Source organism: Manis javanica, chromosome 2 (genome assembly GCF_040802235.1).
Source record: "Manis javanica isolate MJ-LG chromosome 2, MJ_LKY, whole genome shotgun sequence".
Taxonomy (NCBI): Eukaryota; Metazoa; Chordata; class Mammalia; order Pholidota; family Manidae; genus Manis; species Manis javanica.
In genome coordinates, this window is record NC_133157.1 from 193299224 (window position 1) to 193323836 (window position 24613).

Genomic DNA, 24613 nt, shown 5'->3' on the forward strand with positions numbered 1-24613 from the left:
ATGAACTTTTTTAAGGTAGCAGAGCTTTCCCTTACAAAGAGAGAAAATGCCCCCCAACAGCTCAATTATATATTATTTGGGTGTTGAAAAAAGCAAGAGTCCACAGTTCTGTGAGGCCTTTTGCATACTTGAGTGTGAATAATTTTAACCAAATAATAAGCAGTAAAGGCCTGCTCTAGCTTTACAGATTGTGGGAAGGAGGAGGGAAACTTTCGGAGAAGAATAAGAGCTTTGGGTGAAAAGGGAGGTCTCCGCCAGGTAACCAGAGGTTAGCAAAAGGCATCTGAGGCTTGTCGGTCTCCGGCACTGCCACTGGGACCCTGGATTTCAGTTGTAATTAATGGTGTCCTGTAGAAGTAATTATAACAATAACCACCCTCTAAGTGTAAGGCCCAGGAAAGCATCTGAATTCTCACAATGATTCCATGAAATCATGCTGTCACCCTTAGTTGCAGATCTCAACTCAGCAGCTCACAGGCACTAAGTAACCGCCCCAGTTACATAGTGAGTATGTGAAGGAGTATATGAAAGGATTAAAATCCTGTGCTTTCTGACTCCAGATTTTCATCTCAACTGCTAAATATCTAAAATTTTCAACTGGGCTTCAATCGTGATTAAAACAATCATAACTAGAGATATGACCACTAGTTAATTGGGAGTATATAAACACAAATGATCCATTATAGAGTCTGTTGGGTGATAAAAATCCCTGCCCTCTCCCCTGTCTAGCTAGCTCCCTTTAGTCCATCCTCCCTCCCTGCTTCCTGACTGCCCAGGTTTGAGTCAGTTTGCTCAACTAAGAGGATATGACAAAGAAGAGGGGAAATAAGTCCATTCAAAGGGTATCCTTCCTAGTGTCTGATCTTGACCTGAGATGGACCTCCAAATGTGTCAAGAAGTGAAAAGAGAATTTCTGAAAAGTAGTTGGGGGTGGTGAGGTCTTGCTTTTGATTTTTCCTACATAGCATGGGAGGAATGTGATTGTCACGTAGGAGGTGGCGCAGTTTTGAGATGTGAAAACTCGACATTCTAATACCTTTGAGTATATTTTCCTTAGTGATCAGATGTTATATTCAGGTGATTTTTCCATTAACAGTCTTGTTATGAAATGCTCTACTGGTGTTTGGCTTTATCTATCAAGTCTTCCAAATATTAATTATAACATTGTTGAGTCTCCAGGAACAACAAGTGTTTTTAATTCCTCCAATTTTTATGAATGTTTCTAAATTTATTAGTGAACAGGCACCCTTAATAGTAATGTTTTTAAATTGGGTTAAAAGAAAAATCGCAGCATGCTTTAAATGTCTATTGATGATAATTACAAAAATAAAGTTAAAAGTCATTTGAAACACTTTAGAAATTTCTACTATTAAAAATCTGGAAGATTTCATTTAGGTTTTTGAAAGAATAAATGAGAATGTGTTTATATTAATATTGTATTCTGTTTATCTGTAATCTAGTTAAATAATGTGTTAAGATGTTTCTATGAAATCACCAATTCCCATCTTTTATATGAATGTTTTAAAATGATTAAATATATATGATAAGTCATTGAAGTATTTTTTAAGAAAATGTGCATTCATTATTTATATCCAAAATACTTCAACTTATACATTTATTTTTAATAATTAAATAGATAGGGGAGATATAATGAGTGAATAACTTAAAAAGCTTTATAGAATTCAGCTTGACTAAACTCTACCTTCTTATTTTCAATCCCTTTCTGTAGACTTATATGTTTACACTAAAATACTTTTCATTTTTATAATTCATTAATAATGCAGAACATACTTCATGCAAGGTGTGCATGTCCATCTTTGACTCTGTGTGTGATTCCTTAGGTATTGACAACTAGATGAGCTAATTGCAGTAATGTTTAAAAATGCCTTTGTGGGGAATAAGGGACATTACAATTAGCACACATAATGTAGGAGGGGGCATGGGGAAGGCAGTATAACACCAAGACAAGAAGTGACTCTATAGTATCTTACTACACTGATGGACAGTGACTGTAATGGGATATGTGGTGGGAACTTGAAAATGGGGGTATCTAGGAACCACAATGTTGCTCATGTATTTGTATATTAATGATACCAAGATAAAAAAAAATGCCTTTGTGTAAGGGATGAAATGATATTGTCCTCCTTCCCTTCATTGCATTGGGATATGTTTAAAAGTAAGGGAAAATCTGACATATTCTATCTATTCATCTTTTATGTGTCTTCTAGGTGCTTGGAATAAATCCTCCCAACTGTATAACAGCCCACTCTAATGCAGAATTTAGCTTAATGTGGGCTTGTTCTGGATTCTTTCCAAGGGGAGACAGTTATCTTTGGAAGTACTCAAGAATTCATTTTTATAGCCTAGTCTGCTACAGAGATCTCAGGACGGGTTGATAATGGTGATGATGAGGATAATAATATGATGATAATGCTGCTATTTTATTCAATCTCTGCACTTTTATTAGCTGTGCTATGTTAACAAGTTTCTTGAAAGCCCTTTGTGTCTCATTTTGCTCATCTGCAAAACAGAAGTAACAATAGTACTCACCTTATATTATTGTTTTAAAATTAAATGAGATAATACATGTAAATATTTAGTACAGTGTCATTATTCTTGCTGTCACTTTTATTATTATTATTACCTTTCAGGAATGTTTTCTGATCCCCCCGTCTGAGCACGTACTATGTGATAGGTACCATGTTAAAAGCTTACTTAATTTTATTTATAATTCATATAACCTTTTGAGGAGAGCAATATTATCATTCTTATTTTACAGATGAGAAACTAGGATCACAATACTTAAATAATTTCTCAAGTGCCTTACTAGTGGTACAAACAAGCTTGAACACATTTGTTTGACTCAAAGCCTTTGAAGGGCATTAATATGAAAATAATGCAGTGAGGAGAAATCACTATTAGAATGCTCTTCTCCTCTTTACAAAAATAATTTTATGAAGAGAAAATTTCTATTTTGTGTTTAACTAGGAGATGACTATACTTCATAGGTTATGACCAACACATTACCTGTGATTCACATTTTAATAAAATGTTTCTTGCTTTAAACCATTGTAAAGGAGATGGTTGGGTTGGTCATTAAATTCCTCACTGTGGCGCTATAATATGCGAAAGACAGAGCTGAAGTTCTCCTGAGATACTAAGAAAATGTGTACAATCAGACTCACTGTTCACTGGATTAACTCATGTAATTATGCTGAAATTAAACTTTTATAAATAAGATTTAGAAGCAGTGGAGGAAAAGCTGAGCAAGTGCTCTGCTTATCATGTTTTGTAAGCTGTTGAGTGAACCCTATATTGAATTTGAAAATTCAATTAAATCTTTTCTACGCAGCTCTATCAAAATCTGTTATGTTGATAGAGAGGTTGAGTCATACAGAACCATTTAAAATTGCCTCTCATCAAATATATCTGATTTATTAATATTATAAGTAAAATTGCATTTAGATTTATCCTTATTCTATTTAGTGTTTTCTTTCATTGTCAAGCTCAGTAAACTTGAATTCCATTCTGTAAGTGGAACATAGGTAATCTTGGCACTTTATATGTGTTAAGAGGTTTTTATATTGCATTTCCTTGAGTTTTCTGGAATCCAAAACTGAAAAACTTTTCAATCAGTAAATATTTTTTAAAAATGTACTTTTGCAAGTAGTGATGGGGGCTGTTTTACACATATGTATACAGGTGGAATATATATACTATATACATCATATATATATCATATGTATGAATACACACACCATATACCCACACATGAAAAACAAACAATATAATAATGTTTATAATGAGTATTATTATCAGTGTATCACACAGTTATTAATCTATGCAAGAAAAGCAGTGAACAATCAAAGCAAGATAAGGAAAATGGTAGAGAAAATTGAGAAGGCAATTTTTCTTTATAAAGTAGTTCTTAGTTATATAGTGTAGTTCCTTTAAATAAGCATTCTCATGGCATTTTTAAGCATGATCTAATTTATAAAAATATGGTGTAATTTTTTTAGGACACATATGCTGAAATTGTACCAAAGTAGTTTTGTAACTGGGTTGTAAACCTTATACAGTATCTATTATTCTAATCTCAGTTTAAGCACATAGGACATTAATTAAATAAATATTTTATACATTAAATCCATTGTACACATATGGAATGATTCCAATTCTGTTTGAGTTCAAAATCACGGCTTTTTACACTTAACTGTGTGTTCTTCTTACACTTTTATCACTAGTTCGAAGAATAGAAATATGGGTTTTCAGTCACAGCACACATTAATTTGAAAAAAATGAATCTTGGATCAGTGCATGTATTGCAAAGCATATTTTCTCTATACAGTGTAATTAAATTGGTGGGAAATGAATATAAAAATTTGTCATTTTTTCAACATGAAAAATAGCAGCGAGCCATATGGCTTCTTCTTTACACCATTGCATCTGATTGACGGCTCAGTTATAGTCTTGGCCTCCCAGTTCTCCCACAGGCAGATTTCCCGGAAATTTAAACCAAATGGGAATCCAGAGGGAAGTCAAAGCATAACAAATTTGTCCTAGGCCTGCTTTAAAAAAAAAATTGTAAGGTCAAATATATCCATTTTAGTAACTGGGAATGTTTCATTTTCCTGGCAGCAGCAAGAAATATCCTGATCCATACCACATAAGAAATTTTAAATGAAGTCTCAAATAATTTATAAAAGAGGAGGAATAAAGTAAATGTGATTTTAAAAATGAATTCAGGAAATTTTAAATGAAGCCTCAAATAATTTATTAAAGAGGAGGAATAAAGTAAATGTCATTTTAAAAATGAATTCAGGAAATAACTTAGTAATAGATTCAGTACTTACAAAGATGCCGGGCTACATATGTTTTACTTTTGATAGCAGAAGCTTATGAAAAATCAAGGACAGGTAATTACTGACTATATGGAAGTTTTGAGAATTAGCAAGCAGTTTTATGGATGAGTATGTGTTTATGTGTGTGTGTACAGAATGGATATTTTAATTTGATATTTTAAAAAATTAAGCTGAAAATAGACTAGAATTGTCTCCTCATTTTGTATTGCTCAATAAGTAGAAAAGTATCACAAATATTTTTCAGGATAAATTTTAAAGAAGACTCATAGAGTTAATTTTTGTCTTACTTCACTTCTATTCTGTTAATAGCATTACTAACTGGCCACAAAGGTCTTTGTAAAGTATTTCTTGAAAGACTAACTGTAAAATAAAAAGCAAGTTGGGTGTACATGGACAGATAGGTGCTTGAATAAGTCTATGATAGAAGAGCATGTGGCCTTTCTCAATTGTCAGCACGGCCAAACATTGCTTGCAGTTGGAGCCACATTCACTGGAGAAACGCTGATCTACTTTTACCTCCTATTTGAATAAGAATCTGTCCTTGGAACAACAAAAGTCACAAAATGAGTGGGCTTCTCTCTGTTGAATGGCTGGAGATCACTTTCTTATATAATAAGTATTAGATAAGGGATATAATTAAATATTTGTTTTCAAATATGGCTATGATAGAACATGGCTGACTCAGTTTTCCAGACAGCAGTTTTAGGACCCCTTTACACTTTTAGAAATTAATGAAGACCCCAAATACCTTTTGCTGACATGGGTAATGCTTATCAATATTTACCATATTAAAAATTAAAACAGAAATAATTTTAAATACTTATTTACTTAATTATTTAAAAATAGCAGTGACAAGCCTGATAATACAACATATTATGAAAATTACATAGTTTATTGAAAATAAGAAAAAAGATTTCCAAATTTCAGTTTTTTGCTTGCAAGCTCAGATTTTATCACCAGTAACAAATATTGTCTGTTTTCCTTGACAATAACAGGATCCACTTATTCATTTTTAATAAATTATTTATAAACATTTAAACAGCTATAGTTTGTCAGTCATGTTTTTGAGGAAAAATGCTTATCAATGGAAAAAAGTGGCTAGTTCAGCATCTAATTCAACTAAACACAGGATTTATGATTTTTATTGTTCAGGAATTAGAGAATATACTTTGGCAAGGTTTCATTAAGATATTTTGTTTACCTAATATACACTATATAAAGATAAGTACATGCACACCCTAAACAGATTTCATACACACCCACACAGAAATGTGATCATATAAATATATATATATACACACACCCCCACCCCCACACAGATAAGCATATATATTTACATGTATATGTGTATGTTCAGCTATGCAGAGAAAATGCAATTAATTTGGCTCCAGTTAATCATCATTTCTTGTAAATTCCTTCAAACTAGATACCAGGTAAATCTCACTATTTATTTAATTTCAATCAAATAAATTTAATATAGTGCAATAATTAAAATACTGTTTTTTGGTTATGTGTAATCTTTTTGGATAAAAAAACCCAGCCTCTCAGATTTTTGGCATCCTCTATGCCTCATTCCACATGGCCCAGAAATTTGTGATTCTCCTTTAGAGCTTACTTGATACCAATTAGTTCATCATTGACTAGTAGGAGGGCTTCCTGGACTCATAACCCCTGGGCTATACATGGATGTGAACAGATGGAGGCCATTGTTGCGCTATTTGCTTCTGGTTTCTAAGTTCCTCTTCATTTTTCTCTTCCATTTGCCCAGGTTATAAATGGTTAACCAGGCCTCTCAAGCTTCTCATCTCGATCTCTCCTCAGTATTGTGTGGAGCCACTTCTGAGTCATGTATTTTAGGTTTACCTACATTTAATCTTCTACTGTTACTTGCACATAATCACATCTGACCTGTGTGATTGGCTCTCATTGATAGCCCTTCTACTTAAGAGGCATTTGGAAATGTCTTAGTGCTGAGAAGTGGGTTGTTTTTACCAGTCACAATAATTGGAGAATATTATCAACAATTATTACTAAGAGCCAGATGTTCTAAATATCCTTTAACATCTGGGCAATAAAGAACTGGCATTCTAAAAATGCTAATAGTGTTCTCATGAGAAACATTGCTCCAGGATACAAATTGCTCAGATCCTAGAGTGGGAGGTTTCCCAGCCTAACCATGGTCTCTAAGAACAGATACCACATTTATTATTTAGGTCTTCCCACAAACCTCCAGATGGATGCCTTGGGCTGACTGGGAAAAATGTCATGGACCAGAAATACAAAAAATGCAATAATCATTATATGAAATATGTACATATATTAGACATCTGAACTTGTGGTCATTTTTTATGTTATCATTGCATAGGGGTGACACATAACAGAAGTAAATATATAAATATATATGCATATATTTAAAATATACAGTAAAATAACTTGTTTTCTGTGATAACTGTGGAGATGATGCAAGTTCTTCTGGATAGATGCTGGCACACATTATTATATACTTATAACTGAACTCACAAGGTTTCTAGAAGAATCCATAAAAAGCTAAAATTATTTTCCTGAATACTTTTGGTTACCTTGTCAAGGACAGAATACCTCCTAATGATCTTCTTGCTGGCTTCTAGTTTATCATTTTACCTCCACAATTGCAAACAAGATTTGCTGTTTCAAAATGTCTTTGCAGTGCTTTTGTATCCACTTCCCTGTACTTTACCAATCTATTATTTCCTTAATAACTCGGTGTATCAACTGACTTCCTCACATGTGAGAAAACAGTTTGTATGTATAAGTAACAAATTGGGCTGCATATAATAAGCAAATGTTTCTTAGATATTTTGATACTGTTCACTCTGAATATCCTAAATTTTGGTCTTGGTTTAAATAAATATATATATATTATATGCACAATGATCATACAAAATTCCTAGAGCTCATTTGGCAATCAGAATTCTCCACAACTTATTCATGCAATTTTGCATCTTTAAGTCAATGCACAAGATCAATGTATTTCAAATTGAATATTTTTCCTTGGAATGTGATATGATATGCCTTCCCTATAATTATCTCACAGTTTCAATTTATTTAATTTTGCCATATATTTTTCTTCCAAATACATTCATTAATGGGCATATACTATACCTGCTGAGATCAACACATTTGAATTGATTTTGGTTTTTTTGTAAAGAACATTAAAGGAATTACATGATGGGTATTTCCTTAGTTGTGAATTAATTTAGAGTAATTCAGAGTCAGTAGGAATTTTAGAGATACTTTAATTTAGGAAAATGACAATGATGTGTGAGTAGGCACACAAATTACAAAATCCTAACATCTAATATGCTCTGTACACTGTAGATACATTCTCCTGCCTCACAGCATGCCTGAAGTGTATTAGCTGTTTTATTGACACCAATATCATGAGAGAAACCCATGTCATCTTTCAGAATTTTTATATTTGTTTATTTTCTCTATTTGGTTCTTTTGTAAAATGCCAAATTGAATATAAAAATAACATTTGTCAGAGGTTGACTTAGGTTTGAAGCTCTTAAATAATGTTATTTTGAATTAACTATACATGTGTGTATATATATATATATATGTACTTTTAAAACTTTTCATTGCTCACAATTTTGATGACTGTTGGTGTTCATTTGTCTTCACCTTAATATTGATTTAAAAGAATTTGGGTGCAGGCACATTTTGTGGTTCAAAGATACAAATAACTTTTTAGAGTGATTGGTTTTAGTGTAGTTTGGAAATGTAACATACAGTGAAAAATTTTCAATAGTGATAAATAACTGGAAATTCAATTCTTTTTGTTCTCTGGCACTTGTTTAGTAATATGCCATGAGGCGTGGTTTAGACAGTTGACTCAGAAAAGTCAGAAAAATCTTTGAAAACTGACAGGGAAAAAAAAAGGGCAGGGGGCAATGATTATCTGGCAGTTTTTGTGCATTCATTGCAGGACCACACAAACTAAATGGGCAGCTGAAATCACTAAAAGGTGGAATCTTAGGTGGGATGGAATGATCAGGTGTCTAAAAAAATAGCATTTGCAGAGATTTTAGTTAAGTATTCATCTATGAAACAAATAGGGAAGGAAATTTCACCTAACACATGTAAAGAGGAAATGGCAGAGCAATGAACCTGTCAATTAGAAAATCCAACCTTATGTTCATGGTGAAAGTTTTGTGTGTTTATGAGGATTGGAATTTTTGAAATTTGAGATCATATGTGAAAGATTTTAAAAGTCATAAAGGTTTTATTTTTTTTTCCTGGGCATAAAACACAAAGTTATTACTAATATTCAGTGACTGCTATTTGAATGTTTGACTGAAAAAAAATGAAGTAGTAAATTCTCAGTACTCATTTCCCCCAGAGCACATTGTATATGCAAAAGACAGTTGTTTTCCTCATGATTTCAACCACTATTACAGAGTCTGCCTTCCTTTAAAATCGATTTTTATACACTAAAAGAGTCAGTTGGTCTCTAATTACTGCACACTCAGTACCCTCAACTACTGTTACATCTAAGCAACCAGTTAATCTTATTTATTGCTTGAAACTGTGCTTCAGCACACCCTTAACAGTATTTGTTCTCTTTTTCTTGCTTGCCTTTTGGTGGTTCTGATTTAGCTCACCATAGATCTTAGATATCCCATATTTTTAACCCAGTGGGATCTGAAGTTAGATTAGGGCTCCCTAACTTCCAATTTTGGAATACTCCATTTATTATTGAAGAGTATGTAGAGTGTATTTACAAGGAGAATCCTTCCTACTTGCTTTAATGGTCAAACATACAAATCAATGTAGTTTTGGATAAGCCACTCCCAAGTCTTCTGGAATGCGTTTTAGTCTGTTATGATGTATTTTGCTTTAAAAAAATGCTCTTTTAACAAATGTGTTTGCACTAAAAAAATTAGAGAGCTTTGTTTTTGCTCTGAAATGTTTTCAAATTCATTACCCCTCCACTTCCACTGTTATTTTAGTCTGAGCAGTCAACTCTTGGTATCCCTTAAATGCTTCCTTGCTTTCACTCTTGGTTTCTATGAAATTCCTAAAAGCAGTGTAAGGGCATTTTAAAAAAATCTAAATCATATAATGCTGGTCCCCTAAGTAAAAGCCTTCAATCTCTGTTTATTGCACACAGAATTCCTTTCCATGTCCTTCAAGGCTTCTTCTGACCTTTCTTACCACACATTTGTAACCACATGGTCTGGAGGGACATGGTGATCTTTTGTTATCTGTCTCCTAGGTCTTACTTAACATCAGTTACAAGATGGAGGAAGAAAAGAGTAAACTTGATATGTAATATCTCTGCATCTCTGTCCAATACAGCTGTGTAAGCTTCAGGAATGTGGTGGTTATTGTTTTGTTCACCACTGTATCCAGGGCCTAATATAGGTTCTGTCACATAATTGCCACTAATAAATACAGATTGAGTAGACAATGACTTATCAGAAACTTTAATATGCTACTGTCTAATGTAGCAGTTCTCAAAACTCCAGTTTGGAAATATTTGTTTATATAAATAAATTTTTATTTCTCAAGCCAGAGCCAAGGACATTACCTTTTTGTAGAGAGGCTGGTTGTGTGATTTATTTATTATTCCCTCCTAGAATGTTGCAAAGATAAGCCATCTCTCTTCTCCTGGTATAGATAATCTCCAAGAGTCATTAAACATATTGTTCATCAATTGCTCATCAATTATTGCAGTGTATGCTTAAGTTCAATGCTCTTGAATATCTTCCAAATGCTTAGAAATGCTACAAAGAATATTTATGGAGATTTGCCTGAAAAATATATAGTCCATTATTCTAGATACTGTACATTGTATTTACTGATTCAGTCAAACCATTATCAAGACATTCATTGGGATTGTGCCAAATAGTCTAGTGTAGAACTTTTTCTTTAAATTGTGTTAGATTTTGGTATATCTTTTCTGGTCTATGCTGATAGACCATGTAAGAAAATACCCTAAAGCAGCTCATCTTTGAGTTTACTGTAAAGATATTATTGAGGATGATATGTATTCCATTACACAGTATCCTTAGTTGGGGGAGCTTCACTCTAAAATTCCCTTCTTTTTCAGATAGCAGAACAATTGTCATCTATTGATTTGTTTCATTTATGGGCATTGGTGTATAGAAGATCTATTCACATATACATTTTTTGAAAATATTACAATGAATATTTATCAAGAGCTTACTATGAACTAATTATCTTATAAAAATACTTTAATGGGTTATCCCATTTCATTTTTACAACAATCCTATGCCATGGCTATTATTATTATTATTATTTTATAAATGAAGGAACTGAGGCCCAGAGTACAAATAACCATCCAAAGTCACATCACCCAAAGTTGGAATAGAAAATATTGTAACCATACTGTGAACACAGACTAACTTAAATAGGCTGCCTCTTACATAGACCTAGCTTATTTCACAAATTTTATTTTTCTTTTGCCTTATTATTATTCTACTTACACAGTCTTAAATCATTGTGGAAAAATGTGGAGTATAATGAAAAGAATAGGATACCAAGTTTCTTTTCCTTTTGAGTGTTATATTGCAAAACTTAGATTTATAAGTATAAAATCAAGTAGAAAGTATTAGAAAGTGCAACTGTATTAAAGTAAGCTATTTATCAACTGTTATTCTCTTATAGGTGCATATTTTAGTCTTGACTGTGCTGTAAATTAACTTCCATTTTTCTTAAGTTACTTTCTCTAAGTACACCCAGTGGAAACCTAACTTTTTATGTTACTAGAGATTAATTGTGCCTTATAGTATTATATTCAGTCAGTTTTGGTGAATGTTTGGTGTTCTAAGAAGTATTAGTGAGTTAATTATCTTTTTGATTTATATCTATAATAAAAACTTGTATACAACATCAAGACTTGTTCCTCAGTTTGCAAGTCATAGATTTTAATCATACTCTTCACATGTATTCCAGCCTAAAACCATTTTGGAATATGAAGTTATTACAGTAAACACATAAATGATTATGGTTCAAACTAGCGAACTGCTCGTAGGAAATTTCCCTAATTTATCAATAAGACATCTGCTTTCTAATGTTTTAGATTTATATGCACAAGAGTTCCACTAAAAATTCTCACTAGCTACAGTATATTGAATGTTCACCTTTAATGATAAAAAATGACCCAAGATCCATTAATTATGTGTAATCTCTGACTAGCTTAACAAGAAATTAATAAAAGGTATAATAAATTTCTTTTTATCCTAGTGCCTCTGCCACCATCTTGGTTTAAGCTCCCACTAGGTTTCTCATGGATTATCATAAGTCTTCTAATTGATTTCCCTGCCTAAAGTCCCACTGTTTGCCTGTTTCCAATACATTCTCTGCTTAGTGGTCAGAGTGGCCTTTCTAAATGGTACATTTGCTTATGTCATTGTCCTTAAAACCTAGCAGGGCTCCCCACTCCTCATAGAACGATTTCTCAGTTCTTTGTCAAGGCTCACAAAGTGTCTTGGGATCTCGAGTTCTCTGTAGTCCCATCACTCACCTTTCTCCTGTAGCCATCCTTAACTATCCCGGCTTCTGAGAAGGATTCCTGTTTTGTCTTGCATTAAGGCCTTGTGCCCTTTGTGTGGATCAACTTCCCTTTTCCGTTTTCACCTCCTGACTCTCAGCTGTCTGTTTGGGCCTAAGTATTTGCAGTGCAGAATCTAGGCTGAGAACTCCTCCTTTATCCCCCCCCATGGTCCTCAGGGCTTATCCCACCAGAATTGTCGCCTATTCACACGTGTGTCTTTTTCCACGGGAGATGGCAACCTGTTTTAAAGAGAGTGGGTGTTTCTAGTTCACTATCTTGTTCTCTGCTCTTATTGTACAGAGGTCAGCACTTAATAGGCCCTCAGTATTTGCTTTTTCAATAAATGAGTGGATTTTATAGATATTATAAATATACATTTTTATGTTCTTCTGAGATGTTTTCTTTAAATTTATTGAATTATTGTTATAGTTCCCAACTGTTTTGTCTCAACTTGAGTTAAAAATCCCAGTTCCCCTACTTACTACTTGTGCATCTTTGGACACCTTAAACAAAAGTTTACCTGTCTTTATTTTAAAATCTAGAAAACAGTGGTGCTTATGTTACAAAGGTTGAGTTTTGTTCTCCTCGGTCCCTGTCCCTGCTGCAACACAGAATTGAAGGGCAGAGACACAGTAGTAAAGCAGAGTAAAAGTTATATTTGAATACACTCCAAGGGAGAAGCAGGCTAGAGTCAAGGTAGACAAAGGCAGGTTTACTTGAATAAAGCAGAGAGGAAGGAAAAACAAAGAGAGGAAAGGGAAGCTCATTGAACTGCTGCTCAGCGTAGGGCATAATCCCCTGACAGCTTCTAAAGCCAGTGACACCTGGCATCCAGGGTCCACTTGAATCTACATGGCATGGGAACTAAGTCCCTACAACCTCAGGATTTGGCGGAGCCACAGAGCACTGGATGGAGATAATGTTCTGAGAACTTCCCAGAGGCAGAGAAAGGAGACTTGCAGGCAAGCTGCTAAACAGCATGATTGTACAACTGCAGTTTCATCTGGGTCACCTAAGTGACAGGAACTTGCAAGCCCAAATCAGAGCAGCGCCTCCCTACTTATCTGTAGTAGTACAGAGAGAGTGACACACTCGAAGAAAGGTGAGTGTGGGTAACCTCAGAGAGGAGGTGTGCTTAAGGGTTTGGGGTCTGGGGTCTTACAGGGTGTTTTTGGGTAAGGGTCAGCATAAGGCCTGATGTATACAGGTGATTCATAATTACTTTGAAATATTTTCTTAAGAATAGGGTTATTTAGGTGACTCTGTTGGTTTGGGACTTCAACATCTTTGTCCACATAGGTTTATTTACACTTCAAGGTCTGTCTCCTGTCCTGGTTACAGAGTTACTTGATTAAGGGCTGGAGGAAGAGGGAAGAGCATATAAGTTAAGTTATAGAATAAGATGGCCCTTTTTTGCAGGCTAAGTAGATTTTACAAAGGCATGATCTAATTGATACAATGAAGACATGGGCTATACTTGGATACTTTTCTTTATCTGGGGAATATCTGGACATTCTATGTTACTCCTGGCCTTTGGAACTTCAACTAATTAACTCATTAACTCTGTGAGTCCTTTCTGGCTCTCTAGTTTTATCTGGTTAACTCTTTGAGTCCCTTTTAGTGGGCTTTATTGGTTTTATTCTCTCTCCACTCTGCTCATGTCTATTTTTCTGCCTAATACTTACATAATAGGGCAGCAATGCATAGTGCTTGTGATAAAACATAAAATGCTTGACATAGTGCTTGGAACATAGTGTTTCTTCTTATGTCAGTTTTTTTGTTTGTTTGTTTGTAGCATAAAGATTAGTAACTCTGGCTTTGGAGACAGACAGATGTGGGTTCAAATCCTGGCTTGGCTTCTTAATAGATATGTGAGTTTACTCTTTGAGAATAATTTTTTTATGAAAAATGGGACTAATATTAATGGTTGCTGTGAGGTTCAAGGAAGATAATATAAGTGAAACACTTAGCACATTGTGAGACACACAGTGGAGGCTTAATAAATGCTAAATATTATTATTAACAAATCTATCTCTCTCACTGGCTTATCAGTTCACTGAAGTCATAATTTTCTTTGATCCATCTTTGAGTTCCTAGCATCAGTGTTTTGTATTGTTACCTTAAACTACTGTGGTCCACATAAAACTTAATGTGACAGTGCATCAGTCAGTTGAAACTGGGGTATGTAGAGATAGAAGTCAGTGTGGGGTGTCATTTGGAATATGGAGATATTTTCCAGTGAAGATAAGCTTATCTGATGACACCATCTTTAGAGTAAGATATGTCAGGAGCTGAGAAAAAAAATGCAGCAGTGTTAATTGGGAGAACATCAAGAAAAAAATTTAACTTAATTCTCAATTTTAGCTATGACTAGCATTAGGGGATAGTTTCAGTGCCAATTCAAGAAAACAGAAAAAATGGGTTTACATGGTATTATTGTTTGGTGACAGGAATACCATACAATAAGATAATTTGGTAAATAAGCTCAGTATGTTGTTCAGAGCTGAGGTTTATTTGAATAGACTAGACAATATGTCCATGAGGAGATGCATTAATTAGTAGCCTATTAGTGTAAAATTGCTGCTAATTTGGGTCTTAGTAATTGCAAGGAACTAGAAGACTACCGAATGGTGCTGACAGCACTTTGGGATAGAAGGAAACTTGAAACTGTTCTTCTGTATCTCACCTTTCAGTGATAAGACAAGGTTTGTTTCACTTGAGTACATTAATATTTGAGCTTCCTGTCTCCCTTTAAAAATTATAATTGAGTGTGCTTTAGGAACAAGTGAGAGAAATCTTCAAAGTTCAGTTTTGAATATACCACACTTTGGTGTGTAAGACTACTAAATATTTTTAAAAATTGTAGTCAGTTAAAAATGGGGGATTTTTTTACTTTAACATCACTCATATAAAAAAAGATGCTTAAATTTAATTATAAGTTTACAGAGAAAAAAACAATAATTCAACATGAATATACAATCTAAAATTCACTCCTATAGTTATAATTCTTGACATATAATAAAATGGATGATAAGTTCCACTTCCAGAATGATAGCACAAGGGTCTCCGTGGACTGCTTCCAGGGAAACCACTGTAACTGGTGAAATTATTATATAAAACCACATTTAAAGTCTCTGGAAATTGTCCCAAGTGCATAAAGAAAATGGAGAAACATTTATTCAAGGAAATCTGCTAAATCTCTGCAAGAAGAGTGTGAGTCTATGGAACCTGAGCCAAACCCCCACCCTCACTGCCCCACCCCAGCTGGGTGTTATGGGGGCCCCACTCTGGGTAGGTGTGGCCGACACAACTGCTCCGTTCTGAGTCAAAGACTGTGCTATCTCTCCCGGAAGAGCAGGACGCTAGTATTTCTTGTAAATCCTCAGCTCTATGATGCAGAGGCCGAATTCCAGGCACGTGTGTGGATATGAGCCTGTCAGGTAGCAAGGCAGACATGAGCAGGTACCGCCCTGTCCTGCACAGGTTCCCCCTTACATCTTGCCACCAGATGGTAGAACATGCCCCCCAAACCCTCCTGTTCACAGTTCAGTCTCTTGCCTCATCAGGACCAAACAAGATGTACGAAGCCCAACAGGGGGTTTTCAGACCACCAAGACAGGTTGGCCTAGGCACACTAAGACCCAGAGATACCTTGGGGTTCATTATACCAGAATTATAATAAATTGACATTGCAGTTTTGCCGCCCTCTCCCCTCCCTACCACCGTGGGTTTCTCTTAGGTACTCATGGGTAAGCGCCTGCACACTAGCAAGAAGGTTATATCACCTGAAACTGCAATCAACATGTCAATTAAATGACATGAGATGTTGGAAGGGACTTTCCACTCTAATAGAAACCAACCCGAACCCTAATAGTGGGGCTGCTTCTGGTTTCCAGACAGTCTGCTCTCCAACTTTCTTGAGAGTGTAATTTCACTTTGCTTAATAAAATTCTACCACTTAAGACTGTCCTAAGTCTGCCTCTTGATTTAATTCTTTCCTTCAAGAAGAGGAGGACTGAGAAAACACAATGCACTTAACTGGTAACAAGTCGAGGAGCTCAGTCGCTCCACACAATCCCCTTTCATGGCAGGGAGACGCTACCCCAGACCCCAGGTGCTGCTGGGCAGCAGGCTGGGAACATGGGGCCCTAATCACCTTGCCACAGCTCACTTGCATGAGGAGGTTTCATGCTGGGAGATACAAGCCTAGAGCAAAAGCTACCACCTCAGTGTCCTGCTCTCAAAACAGGAGTGTCACTCTGTGGGAAGCAGGCCATTGTTCTTGCTCGCTAGCTGCAAAGCAATGGCTCAGAGACTGTCCGTAAGAGAGCACCAAAGCTCCCCAAAAAGGAGCTAACTTTATTTGAAACAGAGTGTGGGGAATTTAAAGGCTAAGGGTGCCCTGAAAAACAATGGAGATTTTGGTGCTAACTAATTAAGAGGAAGCTGGTAGCTACATTAGAGCAACAAGCTAAACCTTATGCTAACTGGTTACCAGAGGGAACCCAGGGAAGAGAAATTGGAGCTCTCATACCTGCTGAGGTGAATGTAAAATGGTGAAGCTGCTTTGGAAAATAATCTGGCAATTTCTCAAAAGGTTACACACAGAAGTTACCCTATGATTCAGCAATTTCATTCATAGTTATATAGGAAGAGAAAGAACATGTAACTACACAAAATTTTTACCTGAATGTTCATAGCATTACTCATAATAGACAAATAGAAACAACACAAATGGTCATCAGCTGATGAATGGGTAAATAAAATGTATATCCATATAATGGGTTATTATTATTCAACAAGAACAAGAAGAGTGGAATATTGACACATGCTGTCACATGGACAAACTTTGAAAACATGCTAAGTAAAAGAAGTCAGTCACAAAAGACCACATATTATATTATTTCATTTGTATAAAATATCCAGAATAAGCAAACCTATAGAGATTAGAGACAGAAAATTGATTAGTGGTTGCCCATGGAATGAGAAGGGATTGAGAGAAATGGAGAGTGACTTCTCATGAATATAGAGTTTCTTTCTGGGTGATGAAATGCTCTAAAATTGTGCTGCTCAACTTCAAAATATACTAAAAACCATTAACATGTATGCTTTAAATGGGTGAATTGTAAATTGTACAAATTTTATCTCAAAAAGATGATAGGAAGAAGAAATTGAAACTAATCCTTACAGGAAAAAATGGACTCAAATGGCCGTTCTGGTTCTTCCTCCTGTGGTCAGTAATCAGCTGAGCGCTCACACCCTGTTGCTTGTATGAGATCACACTGCTGATTGAGGGCTTTTTGTTTTTTTGGTTAGGATAAGTCTACAGTTTGGCGCAGCATTTGTGCTCATCATTTGCCTGCATGTCAACAGCTTCTTTAAAGTACAGTTAAAATTCAATAAACTGTACATGTTTACAGTATACAGTGTGATGCATAACTGAAACCAGTATAATATTATATGACAACTCCACCTGAAAAAAAAAACAAAGAAAAAAAAGAATCTTTCTTAGGTCATCTTATTCTAGGAACCTTCCCTGGATGATCTCATCCCTTCTTCAGTAAATTGAAGTTGAATACTCAAGTTTAAATGAAGTCATCCTGCTAACAAAGGACACATTGAGAATTTTTATGTTCTATGTACTTTTCTATGAGTTTTGTAGGCAATTATGGCATTAACCCAATATATCTTCACAATAACCCAAATGTACTCCTGTCATTCACTGACACTTTATCAACAAGGAATTTAAACCTAAAATTTTTAAGCAAGCCCCTTAAAGTCACAGAGCCAATAACTGATGAAACCTAGATTTAAATTCAGTTTTGTGGGAGTGCCCAGATATTTAACCACTATGATATATCACCTCCCCTCACCTTTTCTGCAATTTCAATCTACCTTTTTACTATTTTCAAGTTTCATTAAGATAGTTATTACTATGGTTTTATTTTATTCATTTAAGCTAAATGAGTCAACTACAGAAATGCAAAACTGCTTTATCACTTCCTGTTTGTAAAATGTATCTTTTTGAGTGAAAAAAATATTTTCCAAAGGATGGGCTTATCTCATTTCCATGGCAATAGTATTTTTCACTGAAGGGTGGAAATAAATTAAAGTAAGTTCTTGATCTAACGTTACTCACCCTCTTTCTGTGTTATATTTTGTACAAATTAACTTACAGAAATACAGTAATCATAGTTGTAGAAACATCATTTACACAGATCCCAATTTCAATGATGTTTTGTTCCTTAATCCAGCAGGGTGACAAAAAAATGATAACTGATGGAAATGAGGATTTTATGAGCTGTTACTAATTATTTGAGTCAAAAGTACATGATGCACTAAAATTTCCAGTGAAATATAACTCAGATTCTACTACTTAACATTTGTGCAATGCAGTGTGATTGAGCCTTTTATTGTGTAGGCAGAAGCTGCCTGTCACCAGGGCTTCAGTCTCTCAGGGCCATCTTGTTGACGCTTTGCAGGACAATGAAGTGGACACTTTAGACTAGAAGAACTAGGGAAAAAGTCTGGGAGGTGCCAAATCCTTGCTCTTAGAAGGAGGCTAATTATTTAGCTTCTTTTATCTTAGTGTCATGATTATCGACTATGAACATTATCTTTTCTATTCTTTCTCTAGAGTCAAGATTAGGAGCAGAAGACATGATAGATATAACTATAAAGGACTGCCACTAACTCAGGTATTAGAACCAGTACTCTCTGTTGATTTTCGAACTGAGTGTGAAGGTGATGGAACTGTAATTTTTCCCCAATAGGGATGATGTGCATTTCTGTATATCATCAAACTGCAAACTACTAATACTAATACTGATTTTCTACTCTGCCAAGCCCTTCTGGCCTGAGTCTTTTACCTACTCTCTTACTTATAGCTTATAAAAACTTTTTGGAAAAATATTACTGACTGTATTTTGAACTCTGAGAGAGGTGATGTGGCATTGAGCATGTAGTCTCTGGAATCATACTTCCTGAGTTCAAATCCTGGACCTGCCATGTCTAGCTGAGTGACCTTATCCTAGTGACTCATCTTTTTGTGTCTCAAGTTCCTTATCTGTGAGATGCTAATAGTTATAACTTTAAAAGTTTGAATGAGAATCATATAAGTTACTACATAAAAAGTGCTTAAGAAAGTGCCTGGCCTGGAGTACTCAGTCAAATTATCCATTTATTATTATAACTAACTAATGAATACACTGTGTCACAGGGATGGGAAATTACTTGTCACCTTGTTAGTATTTGGTTACATACTTTAACTAAGTTAAGCCATGTTTAAAAACCCAATTTTAAACCCAAATTCATTGACTCCAATCTTCATTATTTCCATAATCTCATAAGGTAATTCATCATTGTTATTTTATGGTAGGATTTACTATATACAGTATAGTGAGGGAGGATTTACTATATACAGTATAGTGAGGGAAGAATGTAGAAATGGACAAGTTGGTCTTTAGCTTTACCCTTTACTCATCCCAAAAAGGTGTTCCAAATGGATGAAATTTTTCATAGGCAAATTAGTTGGAAAATGATGCTCATAAAGAGAAATGTCTATGGTGCAGTATTTCACCTAGGAATAGCTGAAATGACAGATTGACTTTAAGATTTTAATCATGTGATACAAATATGGAAACCAATGATAGCTGATTTTATGTATGCTACATTCAGGGCACATGTTCACTGCATACTTGGGCTAGATTAAAAGCAGATGAGAAACCCAGAAGACTCAGTTACTAGAATTCCTAAACCCATGGTGGAGATGAATCATCCAGATTCTGTATCTTAGTAGTTTCTCCTTAAACAGTATTTGTCTTCTTTTACAGGAGGCCACATATCTAGGGAACTTATTGACCAGAGGAGAAAATTACACAGACTTGACTGGAGGAGAGAATTACACAGGCCAAGAACTGACGGTCTTTGAGGGTAGTGTAAATAGAAAACTATCATTGCTGCTTGAATGTTAGGAAAATGTAAGGATGCCAAGAAAATACAAGGGAAGGAAACCCAGGTCAACAACAAAGATATCATCTTCTACAATAATATACATCACAGTCATCTTAAGTGGATAGGGGTTTGGTAGGAAGAATAAGACAAAATTCTCACACTAAATTCAATTACAAGAAATGGAGGTAAAACATTCAGGAGAAGTGCACTCTGAATATTTTCAGATCTGTTTCTAGGCAACATAGATAATGTTGCAATGTAAGCACAGCTTCATCAGATCTGATGAAAATATTTAATTTTTTGCCACTTTTCTATGAATAAGACCTATCTATAGATAGATACCTCTCTATTTCTATCTCTGCCTTTATATTCAGTTTTTTTGCCACCCTTTCCATGAACAAAATCTTGGATCTCTGTCTTCTCCAGTGTAGCATTTGAAATGACATTCTCTGCAGAGGTTAGGTCAGCATTTAGTTATTCAGAGTGAGCATGAAAAATGGGAGGCAGAGGCTGGTCCTTCATAGGAAGGACTAAGGTTGTTAGAGGAGACTGGACTTTGCATATTTGAAATGGCTTCATTGTAACAGCTGCAGCAGTTGTCTTTCATGGAACTACTGAAGTTCTGGTGAATGTGATTTGGATGTGGCATGTGGATGCTTGTAATTTGGGGAGCTCTCAACCCAGATCAGCATGGCCAGTTGCCAATTTGACTTAAGAGATCTCATCTTCAATAAATTGCATTCTTTATGAAAGACTGGTGCTTTCTATAACTGGATGATTGCATCATCAAATTCAATGCTCATTCAAATATTTGACTTGCCAAACATGTTGAAGGGACTCTTTGAAGCATCATTGAATAATCATATGTTGGAAATTTTTGGCTTGTCATGGTCCTGATTCTCTAGTCATTGGTAGTAATCCACTCTCTATTAGAAATCTACCTTTCTCGCTGAATTGTTTGCTCCTTTTAAGACAAAAATTCTATTTCGTTCATCTTTATAACTTTCTTAAACCCATCTAGTACAGTATCAATATATATTTGTATGTAAACTGATTGCCTATATGCATCAAACTAATGAACTTTCAGGAGATCTGGGGCACTATTCCTAGCCCTATGGCAATATATATAAATGTTTTTCCTCTGGACCATAGTTTTCCTCTACATAAAATCAGAGTCCAACTAGATAATCACTTAGGTTTTCTTTTCTTTGACCTAAGATTCTATAAAATTATTTTGCTTTTTAAATTACTAGCGGGAAATTTCTGTCTATATCATCAAATAGCAAAATTTAAATACTATGTTATATAATTGCAAAGTTTCATCTAACAAATCTATATAATTTAATCCAAAAGTGATATTACTTACAAAATGGAATTATTTTAGTCATCACCTCTGCAGTGTGTTAGCCCCATCTAGTGAATGATTAATGAATTCTCAAAAGCTAGGAAAGTGTGAACATTTTTAAAGCTACTGCTGAATCATGTCATCTTGTTTCCAGGCTTTGAGCCTTTGCTATTTCAGATCCAGCCAAGATTGGAAGAAGAATTTACTGTGATATTAGTTTGGGGAATGTTTGAATAAGTTTGCCCAATAGATTCATTTGAAGAGTGGCATGATATGAAGAGTTGTGATGTGTTCTGGTTTTATGTTTACCAAACATAGTTTAAATAGCCATATGATTAAGATTAGATACAGGAAACAGAAATCCCCTACTACTTTTTTCCTATTACCTTTCCCTAAAGGCAATCATACTTACCCAATTTTAGCTGACTATTTTAGTATTTACCTCCACAGCTTGAATAATATTTATTGCTACTCCTTGATTCCCCCCAACCCCCCCAGCTTTAGGCATTAAAGAGGAAGAGGAGCTGACTCTCCTTCCTTTCTGAGGGTATATTATGTAAGTTGAGACAGATAAACCTGGACAACTTTTCTTTCCTGCTCAACTTTTTCCCCTGGAGTTTTATGTTTTATCATTTGGGTTTTTTAAAAATGTATTTGTCATTAATTGATTCTCAAATTTCTTGCGCATTATTAAAATCAAGGCCACGGAGTCATCAGGTATTTCATTTATTCCATCTTCCTGAAAAAGTCTTTCCAAGGGCCTTCTGTCCTCTCCCAACATGGTTTGGTGTTTCCTCCTTGCCTGGGATACAGCTGTAATCCTGGATCTGCCTTAATCTTTATCCTGAGAAGCCCTCTCCCCTTTGTGCACATGTTAGTCTCCTGTTTCCTGTACCACATGATTTCCTCTAGCCTATTTTACTCATATTGTGCTGAAACACACCCTCCAGAACCTCTGGAGAAGGGCATGTAGGAAATGTAGTTTTAAGACATTGTGTGATGAATACAGAGAATTCAGCATTAATTCTAAACTTCTTTTAGTGTGCTTTCAGAATGGAAAGGTAAAAACTACATTTCCCAGGCTTCCTCACAGTAGGATCCTGGAAGCACTATAGTTTGTGCCAATGATGTTTAGCCAAACAAGTTTCAAACATGTAAGTGAGAAAGATGCCAAGCTTTGCTGGAAACACCACTGTGGACACCAGTAGTCTTCCCTTACCGAAAGATTAACTTTCTGGGGGTTCAGTGACCCATGACAGCTGCCATCCAGAAGGAGATGATCATCCTTCTGAAGGATCTTCAGACGGAGGACAGTAGCCCGATGCTGTGTCACAATGCCTGAGTCATTCACCTCACTTCCTCCCATCACGTAGGCATTTTATCTTCTCACATCATCACAAGAAGAAGGATAAGTACAACACAGTAAGTTATTTTGAGAGAACGATGACATTCACATACTTTTTATTGCCTACATTGTTATAATTGTTCTATTTTATTATTAGTTATAATTGGTGATCTTTTACTGTGCCTGATTTTGAATTAAACTTTACTGTAAGTATGTATGTATAGGAGAAAACATGGCATATATAGGATTCAGTACTATCCGAAGTTTCAGGTATGCACTGGGAGTCTTGGGTTGTGTCCCACATACATAAAGGGGGGCTACTGTATCTTTTGATCATGGAGACTCCCTGAGGTGCCAGAGAAGGCAGTAGTCCCTCTGAGGACCTGGTTTGGAGGGAAAGTTCTCAATTATTTCTAAAAGCCCAACCTAATGTCTGTAACTGCAGTCATTTAATAACCTGCAATATTCCTTAAAACTAACTGATGGATTCTGTTTCCTGCACTGAACCTTGTGCTAGCTTGCTTAGATACAGAATTCTGAATTTGAAATAATCTTTGTTTAAATTTCTAGTGTTCTGTTATAACACTTGAAGCCATCTTTGTCTCTGATCCAATATATGTGACTTTTTCTCCTCCCTTTTTTGTTTTGAAGTTAAGGGGAACTATTCTTTGTCCCTAGTGTTCTGAAAATTCAACATGTGCCAAAGTTTGTCTATTTTCATCCAATATGCTGTACTCCTGGTGGGTCCTTTCAATGTAGAAATGTATGTCTTTATTTGCTAAAAAATTTCTTAATTGCTTCAAAGATTATTTCCTTACCCCACTTTCCTCTGTTCTTTTATTTTGGAATTGCTATTTTTTGGTCATTGGATTTTTCTGGACTGGCCCTCTAGTGTTATCTTTTCTCTCCTATTTTCCATCTCCTTTTAAAAGTCTTTTTTTATAAATGATATTCAAAATTTTTCCTCTTAACTCATATATTAAGAATTTTAAAAATTCTGCTATCACTTTTTATTTCAAGATCACTTCTTGTGCATTATCTTAATATTTAACTTTGATAGCATCTTGTTTTAATTTTATTATTATATTTTTTCTTTAATATATGTATACTATCTCTTCATAGTCTGTTTCCTTTAAATTGCCAAATTTTTACATTTTGATTTGGCCTTGATCTTTTAGAGGCTTTCTTGAAGTGGCTAATCATGTTTGGTGGCTGCTCATAAGTAACAGTGAGGTTCTTAGAGGCTGATAAGCAACTCCGAGGAGGTGGTTGAGTTTGTCCGCTGTGACCGTCACTACAGGATGCTCGGGCAGAAGCTACCTATTTCCCTCTTAAAGGGCAAGGCCTGGGTGTCAGGAATATGAGAGTAGCAAGTGGGAGAGAGCCCCCTTATCTTGTATCTTCTAGGTATTCTGAAAGAGGCAGGTGAAGGTAAATGACCCTGCCCTGAAAGATGCCACATATTCTCTAATACCCAGGAACTTTCTATTTTACTTTTGCAAAAAATAAAACTAGTTTTTGCCACTGAGAGGGAAGCAACCTGAAGA